The sequence below is a fragment of the Akebia trifoliata genome, chromosome 15, assembly GCF_017979445.1.
Source record: "Akebia trifoliata isolate Shusen 1 chromosome 15, ASM1797944v1, whole genome shotgun sequence".
Taxonomy (NCBI): domain Eukaryota; kingdom Viridiplantae; phylum Streptophyta; class Magnoliopsida; order Ranunculales; family Lardizabalaceae; genus Akebia; species Akebia trifoliata.
This window is the reverse complement of record NC_141389.1, coordinates 10,233,530-10,244,462: the sequence shown is the minus strand read 5'-3', so window position 1 is coordinate 10,244,462 and position 10,933 is coordinate 10,233,530.

Sequence of the window (10,933 nt, the reverse complement as noted above, 5' to 3'; positions counted from 1 at the left end):
GTCAAAAGAGTCGTCTAGTCAAAATACCAATGTCAAGTCCAAGTAGTTTATCCACCCAGAAGGACATTCTCTCTTTGTAGATAATTGTCCCTGAGTTTTCTTTGAGTTTCAATCCAGTTTTTGTCAGTCTTTAGATCCAGTTAGTTGTCTCAGTTACGTTAGCCTTTCTTCAACTTTCAAATTTTAGTCGAGTTTGTCAGTCTATGTTTTTTCAATTCCAATAAAATATAGAAGCTTCTGATTATCATGCGTGTAATGATTTGAGCATACAATCTAACATGAGAAATGACTTAAAGCTCACTAATCAAATTTGATAAAATTGGAATTAAAGAGTACACTCAAGAAGTGCAAATTGGTGATACATTATCCTCAGGAGAACATGAAAGAGTAGTAAACTTACTTGAGAAATTCAACAATGTTTCTTGCATGATCTCATAAGGATATATGGATGGATTGTATAAAAATATAGATCAAGACATAAAGTCAAGAGTGATTTCAAAGTCAAAGATTATTAGTCAAAAATAATATAGCTGAAAGGATTGACAAAGACGCTAAGACTTACAAGTGGATCTACCAGGTTTCTCACTCAAAAGAGGAGAATTTTCATTCATAAGAGAATAAAAGATTTTCTCAAAGTTTTAGAGTTAGAAAACTCAATCATACTCGATTTCACAAAAGAAGACTGAAGAATATTCATTCTCAAAAGAAGACCTTGCTCGACAGAGCAATTCAGATATCGAATTCCTGAAACTTTGACCAAGTCAAGCAGCATTCACCAAAGGAGGCCTTCTTTGGTCGAACCATTTTCTTGTCTTACCAAGAAAAAGAAAATCTTCTTTAGCCCCTTGCAGCCTCTAAAAAAATCAAATAGCCTATTTCTTTCTAAACCACACCAACCAACCTTGGGAGGGAATCTTATTATGAACTACGTTTTGACCTGATCTCAAAAGAAAAAAAAGAAGTATTTGGGGTACGTAGGCAACCTGAGAAATTACTTCAGGCCTGGTCATTAAAAGAAAAATGTATTCTCTTAAGGAAAGTGTCATCGAAAAGAAAAATCTACTATTGAAATGTTCAAAAGAAAAGAATGCCAAACTAAGGGCATTAGAAAAAAGAATCAAAAGAATTGATAAAAAGAAAAGAATGCCAAACTAGGGGCATTTAGAAAAAAAATCAAAATAATTGATAGAAAAGAGAGAATATCAAACTAGGGGCATTTTGGGAAGTTGAGCCTTATATCTTTTCTTTCTAAACCATATCCTAAGCCCACCTATTAAGTCTTCCTGAAGGCTAATTGACTCGGTTAAGGTGCAGGGAACTGAGAAGTTGTCGAGTTGGTTATACAAGATCATCAAGAAAAAAAGAGAAGCCCGTTAAGTCGAAAACCTGAAAAGGCTGCTTAGGCAAAATTTAGGGCATAACCATAAAAAAGAAAGCCTGCTAGGTTGAAAACCTGAAAAGGTGACCTAGGCAAAAATCAAGGCATCATTAGAAAAATAAAAATAAAGCCCGCTAGATTGAAAACCTAAACAGGCGAACTAGGCAAAAATTAGGGCATCATCAAATGGGAGGAAAGGTCCCGTCAAGAAGAAAAATTCAGAAGGAAGCTTGTGCAGAAACTGCAGAACCATTCAAGTCACGATATTTGTCTTTTAGCCAAGAGCTCACATCCGACAAAGACAATATTGAAGTCGAAAAAATCAGAAGTCATCTTGAACATTGTAGGATCTTCAAAAGTATGTTTACTTGTTCAAGTGTTCGCTAATGGAAGATGTAGAATCATCAACCATTTTGAAGAGGAAGATCTTTTATTCTAATATTTATCAATATTTTTTAAGTCCAGCTCAAGCATTTTTCAAAAGAAATTCGAAAGAAAATGATCAATTCTTTATTGCACATATGATAATCTTAAGAGTCTTAAATTTAAGAGAATGTCAGTTCTTCTATCTATCATACATCAGAGTCCATATTTTTCAAGCGTAATCCATTCCATCAGTCTCGTAGTCAAGTCCCAGTTAAAGCCAACCTTGAAACTAGGGGCATTTTTGAAGGTCATTTAATTCCAAAGTTTTTGTTCTTAATCACATGATAAAAGAAAATCATACAAAAGTTTAAAAGTCCGGTGAAGCCCAATGATAATTACGAATCCATATACATGATAAGCCAATAAAGGCCTGATCTTTCAAACTTTGAGCTCGATTTTGAATCATAGAATGAATTAATAGGATTGTTTAAGTTCCTATAAATCTAAACTCGAGAAACGTGGCTTAGTAAGTTCGAGTCCGAGAAACGAGACTCCAACTTTTTGAATTATAGAATGAATGGGCTTGTTGAAGTGCCTATAACCTAAATTCGAGTCCGAGAAACGAGACTCCAACTTTTTGAATCATAGAATGAGTGGGCTTGTTGAAGTGCCTATAAACATAAGTTCGAGTCCGAGAAATGAGACTCCAACTTTTTGAATCCTAGATGAATAGGCTTTTTGAAGTGCCTATAAACCTAAGTTTGAGTCCGAGAAACGAGACCCCAACTTTTTGAATCATAGAATGAATAGACTTTTTGAAGTGCCTATAAACCTAAGTTTGAGTCCGAGAAACGAAACTCCAACTTTTTGAATCATAGAATGAATAGGCTTTTTGAAGTGCCTACAAACCTAAGTTCAAGTCCGAGAAATGAGACTCCAACTTTTTGAATTATAGAATGAATAGGCTTTTTGAAGTGCCTACAAACCTAAGTTCGAGTCTGAGAAACGAGACTCCAACTATTTGAATCATAGAATGAATAGGCTTTTCGAAGTGCCTATAAACCTAAGTTCGAGCCGAGAAACGTGACTCCAACTTTTTGAATCATAGAATGAGTAGGCTTTTGGAAGTGCTTACAAACCTAAGTGCGAGTCCGAGAAACGAGACTCCAACTTTTTGAATCATAGAATGAGTAGGTTTTTTGAAGTGCCTACAAAACTAGGTTCGAGTGCGAGAAGCGAAACTACAATTTTAATAGGATTGTTTAAGTTCCTCTAAACCTTAGTCGGAGTCCGAGAAACGAGACTCCAGCTTTGTTTGAATCATATTGAATTAACAAGATTATTTAAGTCCTTTAGCCCGAGAAGCGTGGTTACAATAGGTTCGAATTCGATAAATGAAACTCATTTTTTCGAACTCTAAAAAAGAATTTCAAATGGGATTTAATGAAGTTCCTACAATGTTATGACTCCAATTACCACATTGTTAAACCTTGCCATGATTGTTTTCATTGCATAAGTGCATCTCAATTTTGAATCATTATTGTCAGTGAGAGAAGATCTCTAGGACCTGACACATTTTTACTCAGTAAGCATCACACCATTGCACACACGTGCACTTTTACATTAGTCAGGGAGAATTTTTTAAAATTCGAGGATCTGACACTGTCAGTGAGAGCTCACACTCAAGGACCTGACAACCTTTTAATTCGGGGAGAGCTTTACTCTCAAGGATCCGAACACCGACGAATTGCTAAATCAGGCTGCAAAATGAACTGTCATTAGCTTTGGCATTTGGATATCGCACTATCTACCACAATAGATTTGCTATCTAGTTTGCTTCAACCCTCTGCCAAAGAGGGGCATCTGTAGACATCCCATTTTTGCATCCGCCTGATTAATCAACTCGTCAACCCGATCGCAATGATTCCCAATGATGGATGTGTATTCCATTGCTTTATTTTGTTACTAGATGTGTTTCAGAAATCCGGATGAGGTATCTCAAACTAACAAAACCTTAGAAACCACGCTACGCTAGGAAAATACGACTCCAGAAACATAGAAATCATCATTTTTCAGACAAAAAGAAGCTTCACGATAAAAATCACTAAAAAACTATCAAATTACCAAAATACCCCTAACATCAAAACAACCCTAGAGCCTACATTACGCTTAGGAAAACCTTTCAAACACATAAAACAACAAATTGAAATCAAATAAATCATTTCACCAATTTTAACAGAATTTGACAAAATTACGAAAATGCCCCTCATTAAGTTCATGACTATTTCACACAAAAAATTTCATAAATGACACAAACTAATATTTCCATTTGATTCCTTACAAAAAATCGATTCTAAAACATCCTAAACATTAAAAACCGACTTAAAACATGAAAAGTCCTCTCCGGGGGCAAAACAGTAATTTCACAATTTTCATAATTAAAAATTTCGAAATTAATAAATAAAACATTAAATAATTAAAGTGAAATATTAATGAAATTAATTTAAAATTTTGAACCTGAAAAATCGATCAATCGGACTTTCGGGTAAAATTGTTGAGGGTTCGTGGGATATTTCTTTAAGGACCCCTCCATTGGGGGTCCAAAGAATTAAATATATTTTAGAGGGGGATCTCCAAAAATCAAAATTCAATTAAGCAAGACTGAAGTCAAGGTATTAAAGTCAATCAAGTAAAACTGAAGTCAAAATTAAAGTCAATCAAGCAAGACTGAAGTCAAGATATTAAAAGTCAATCAATTAAGACTAAAGTCAAAATATTAAAAGTCAATCAAATAAGACCAAAAGTCATAATAGAACTCTAATTAAATAATAACTCTATCTAATAGAGTTCTAACTTAAAAACAATTCTACCTAAAACAATTTTAATTAAAACACAATTCTACCTAAAATAAGTCTAATTAAAACACAATTCTAATTAAAAGATCTCTAATTAAACACTAACTCTATCTAAATCAACCCCTAAAAACATCTATAAATAGAGGTGCTCACACCCTATTTTCGTATCAAATCATAAACCCTAAGAGAAGTAGGTCTAGAAGCTCCCCTAGCCCCCCATAAACCCTAGTTTTGGAGCCCCAACTCCTTACCTAACATCTCTTCTTCAATTTTAGTCTAGAAAACACCTAAAATCCCTCCAAAAACACCCCCAGATCCGCAACAAACTTGAAGAGTTCAGATCCAAAAACAAGGAGATACCTTGATTTAGGAGATCAGAAGTCAAATCCGGAGACAGAACGAAGCAAGGAAGTACAGTACAAGGAGCTCTTTTTGTCAGATCTGTGGGAACAAAATCCTTGCTATCGGAAAGGTATGTAATTTTTTTATTTTTATCTAGGTTTTTAGCAATGTGATATATTTGGGAAGTTAGTAGAGACCGACTTTGGCCGGGCGGGTTTGGTGCCTAACACCTTCCAACCCCGTAACATGATCCCCGAATTCAGATTTTTTGTGGTAGATTAGTTCTTTTTATCCATGTTAGAATCAGTTTGGTTCCTAGACCACAATAACTAGGTGGCGACTCCCAAACCTCAAGAGTCAAAAGCGGATCCGCGCACCCCACGGATCGAGGGCGCTTTCATTATCTTATTATGTTTCTTTTAAGCATGCATATTTTAAAAAAAAAATGTTTATTTTTTTTTTGGGCCCAAGCCAAAACCCAGAGGCAATGTGCCTTAAAATGAGTAAAAAAAAAAAACGTTTTTCTTTCTTTTGTCGAATGGACAGTCGAACTTAAACTAATTGTAACTTTCTCGTCTGATCTCCGATTAATTATTATAACATATCGATTTGGGGTAAAACAAAATTTTCTTTTAAATGTGACAAAGTCAACAAGATTTTTTTAAGTCGGAATCAATTTTTGAGCTAGTTTACTATTGTTTATGCTAACATTTCTATTTTACGTCTTGTAGGAATTTTTGCTTAGTTTGTTCCTTACGTCAGTCTTGGCAACTTTCCTCTTGGACTTCATTTTTTGTTTGAGTTTCAAAACTTCAAAAGATCAAATGGATCACTTTTTATTAAACTTAGGGTGTATTGTTTGTCACTTTTTTGATTGATAAAAAAAAATTTAAAGTGATCATCGGTTGGACCATAAAAAAAAAGAAGTCCTTTCATGATTAGTTCATTCGTATAAAAAAATTAAAAAAAAAATTGGATTGGTCGATGCCTAACTATGAATGTGATATCCTTGTGGACTAATTATCTAAAAATTCATAGTCTCTATAAGTATATTTTAATGTGCCTACATGATTTTAATGTGGATGTGATGAATTTGGTAGTCTTCGATCTATGTGACATCTATGTATGAATGGCTTGATTTGGCCCATAGGCCCACTTATCTAGAAAATACCCCGAATACACCCTATCATATTTGCACACACTACTAACACGTTTACTTTATTGTATTGCACGCTTACATGTCCCTAATAGCCAACGTGGCACTAGTGCGTCACCCGGTCTCCTCGGAGATGCGATGTCATTCATGAAAATCACAACTCCAATCACGTACCGTAAGGTATATAAAACTGGGACATTAGTACTGTTTGATTGGGTGATTCTGAAAGGTATATCGATGCACCCATGTTGGAGCGACCTGAGCTTTTGTCCTATTATAAGTCACACGGTCATATGTCCCTATTGCCAACGTAGTACTAGTACATGGTCGGTCCCCTCGCGGGATGCGAAAATCATTTATGAAAGTTACAACCTAGACTCGTACCTATACGATATATCAAAGTAATCTAATTGCACTTCTTAGTCAAAATCAGTGCCTAAGCGAGATCCTGCCCCGCCGTACTACGGCACTAGGAGGATAGACAACGTCTATTCTAGACAAAAGGTGACTTAAGAGTGCCCTTGCTCAGCATCGTGTGCCACCTCTCAATTGGGGATTAAACTGGCTGTTTTTTATTTCAAAGATTTGAGTTGGAGACTTAGATTATCACCTGTATGGTATATCAAACCAAGTCACCATGTACCGTCTGATTGAGTACGCTCGAGAGGTGTATAGGTGTACTTGGATAAGGGTGGCCAGATAAATTGCGTTACACTTAGTAAACCTAGAGTCTAGAAACCTTCCTATAAGTCACTACTCGGACTTATAGTGGGTGTTCCCGGGTTGCTTTTCGGAAATAAACGTTGCAAATTGTTGAGATCAGGAAATTACGATTTTATCTTCAAGATAATCAAATCATTTGTTTAATCTGATTCAAAACTATTATATCAATGGGTGCACTAACCCAATAAAGAATCCATTTTAAATTTAGTAATGATGCATAATGAACCAGTTTATCTCGATTTAATGATCATGATGGGCCGGACCATTTAAGTCAAAATGATGTTCAAGTTTTTTTTTCTCTAATTCGGGTCCCAACCCATTTCAAGAGAAGAAAAATATTTTCTAAAAGGAAAGAGAAATAAAAATGATTTGCAAAAGATTTATTATTTGCACAAAAAAAATGACTTACAAAGATATGTTTTGCATGGACCTTGGAAATGTACTGAAATATTCTTTTGTGTCAACTCAGGAAGCTAGCTGCAGACAATAACCCAATCGACCAGTTGGTCAAAACAACCATCACGGGGATGCACACCGTAGAGAGATTCAACTTATGTAATCTAAGGAATCTTTCACCATACTGGGTCAGTAGAATCCCATCCTCTGTAAATTATGATGGATTTTCGGTCTAGATTAATGTGAACCATACACTCCAAAGTGATTTATTCTAAAGTGTCTTGGACTTTATCATCTTTGCGACAACTTATGAATATGTCGTTGAAAGAACGATGATATAACTTATAATTGAAGTATAAAAATCAAAGTGCCCTATGATATATTTTAGTTTTATGCTTCAAATCGTCTGTCAACTTCCTATACTGTAGGTAGTCGATAAGTAGTTGTGTTCAATCTTCAACTTCAACTTTGAATATTTTGACGTCATTTACTTCAAATGGCTCATAATATCCAAAATTTTGAGGGGTAATACCCATCTTTGACAAATAGGAATAGTCATTGTATTTCCTTCTAGCATAACTAGACTTGAAGTAAGACTAGTTAGAGCATCAACTTGTTTATTTTTAGTTATTGGTACATGTTTGATAGCGTTATCTTCGAACTTATTTATGAGTTGTGCAACATAGAGGTGATAAGGTAGTAACTTCTACTTCCGAACATCATTATCTACTGCGAGTTGGTTGATAACGAGTTGTGAATACATAAAGAGTTGGTGTAGCTTCATTTCTAATCCAAGCTCAAGCCTGATGATTAGAGACTGGTATTCTACTACATTGCTCTAACATCCTCTCGTTGAGGTAAGTGAGAATGGTAACACCTTATTTTGAGGAGTAATGAAAATGATGTTTGCTCCTACTCCTTTTGGAGTTGCACCATCAAAAATCATTTTCAAAGGCAAAGGGATATCAATAGAAAAGTCTTCTTTATGGGTAAGTCATAAAACAACTCACAATTTGTCGAGATGGGATAGTCTATAAGAAAGTCAGCTAACACCTAGCCTTCACTACTTTTTGAGGGACATAAACAATCTCAAATTTTGATAAAAAAGGAGCCCACTTAGCTAGTCTTCCTGAAAAAATTGGCATTGTCATGATGTACTTGAGTAGATCGTGCAGTGACTCGACTTGTGTGTGATAACATGTAATGACAAATTTTTTTATGGTAAACATAAGCACTAAACACGTCTTCTTGATGAGTAAATAGTTTATCTCCATACCAACGAGAGTTTGACTCCAGTAGTAGAGTGCGCTTTCTTTTCCTTCATATTTTTCTTGAGCCAATAATGTCCCCAATGACATTTCTTATGCATTGACATAGATAATCAATGGATTCTCAAGAATGTGCATAGATAGAACCAGTGGCTTGAGAAGAGACCCCTTGATACTTTTCAAAGCATTCTTATAAGTTTTATCCCATTCAAATGATGTATCTTTCTTCATCAATTAACTAAAGGGATGACAACGTCTAGTTAAATTTGAAATAAATCTATGAATGTAAGTAAGTCGGCCTTGTAGACTTTTGAGCTCATGAATGTTCTTTGGTGCTAGCATCTTTTGGATGACCTCAATCTTATTTTGATCGATTTTAATGCCTCGATGTTGAACACGAGTTTCAAAAATTTATCTAAAGTTAGTCCGAAAACACATTTTAATGGGTCCATCTTGAACTGGTATTTTTGAAATCTGTTATAGGTGTTACGTAGATGTCGTAAGTGATCCTATATTTTCTTCGATTGTACTACTAGGCCATCAACATAACACTTGACCTTATCATGTCACATGTCATCAAAGATCTTTTAAATGACTCACTAGTAAATGGCACTAGTATTCTTAAGTCCAAAAGATATAATTTTGTAACAATAAATGCCTTTTGGGATGCAGAAGGCTGTGAGTTCCTCATCTTTTAATGTCATTTTAATTTGATTGTAGCCAGAAGATCTATCCATGAAATATAAAGACTCATTTCCCAAAATTGCATCAATCATAAGTTCTATGATTGGAAGTCGAAAGTTATCTTTTGAACACGTATTATTCAAGTCATGAAAATCTACGCACATTCGAATTTGTCCATTCTTATTTATTAGAGGAACTATGTTGGAAATCTAGGTTGGATATTTTACTTTTTGGATGAAGTCAGCTTCAATTAACTTGTTGACCTTTGTCTCAATTTGTTATACCAACTCTAATTGAAAATGACAATGTGCATTTTTTATTAAGTGAACTCCATGTTTGACTACAAGTTGATGAACAATAACTTTCGGGTTAAGTCCTAACATTTCTTTTAAGTCCAAGCAAAAACATATTTGTACTTTTGTAGTAACTTGAAATACATAGCTTATTCATTATGGTTTATAAGAGAGCTAACGAATGTGGGTCATGGTTCTTCTATCGTACAATTATCGACAATAGCTTGGCTATCTACTTCAAAGACAAGTAAAGTATTTTCGAGCTTTACATCTGAAGACAAATAATCCTTTTAGGGAATTCCTCAATAGTGATGTGATTTACAAAAATAGCCTCTTTGAAATTATTTCTCCATAGTTGAAGTTTGACTGTTATTCGTTTGATTCATAAGGATGATGGTATAATGCTTCACAACTAATGCATCTGATATCGAAACCTCTAAAGTTGTTTACCGCTTCATGGGAGATGAAATAGTGTTATGCAAGCTATTACTATCTTTATGCTCAACATAATTATTTCTTTGCTTATGTTGGTATCATGATTCCTTTCGCAGGTTAAGCCCAACATTTTAACGAAGTCTAGACAATGTAAATGAATGAGGTATATGAATTTATATCTTGTGATAGTAATTTAAAGTACCCAATTGGTCAAATACCAACATGATCGGGACGTGAGCACCAATTCAATCAAAAATCAATGTGCGTGGAACTGGTGTTTCTTTTACAAACTCATCGATGACTTCCACTATAGTATATTATGAAGAAGCCGTCTTCATCCCTAAAATTTTGATCGAAACCTCTATATAACCAAACCCTGCTTGTGTAAATGAAAATCTCTATAACTCGAACAAATTTGACTTGTATGACAGTTAAGTTATGATTTTGATCAGTTGATGGTAGTTCACCCAATTGTACATGTTCACCTTTCCCATAACGGACAAGCTCAAATAACTTTGAAGTTTTAGGACTAAACTAACTTTTAGACTCTACCTTTATGGGGTTGTGTTTATGATTTTTTGTGATTGATGTAGTTGGAATAAATCCTTCATCGGTGTCTTTGCCATGTAAGATTTTGAAAAAGGCATAACCAAAAAGGTCAATTCTACTTTTAGCATCTCCAATTCAAGTTTAGAGATAAAATTCTTGGACTTTATAGAAATTTCTTCGGAAAGGGATTGTCCTGGCTTCCGTCGCAATTGGGGTACAAAACAAAGCATTAGGGTTGGCAGCACAACTGTGGATGACGCATCTAACTTTGGTTGAAGCATCCTGATCCATTTAGTTTCTAGCTTATGCTCCTTTACCTAATCTTTTTGAAGATGAGGAGTGGGAGAAATCTTCTTAAAATAATTCATGATATGCTTTCTTTTGTTAGTTCTTTGCTGATTAGAAAAATGTATCAAAATTGGGAGTGCTTTTTGAATGATGTCGCCTCCTAAATAGAACTTTGCATCGGCGAAATGCTCCTTCACCTT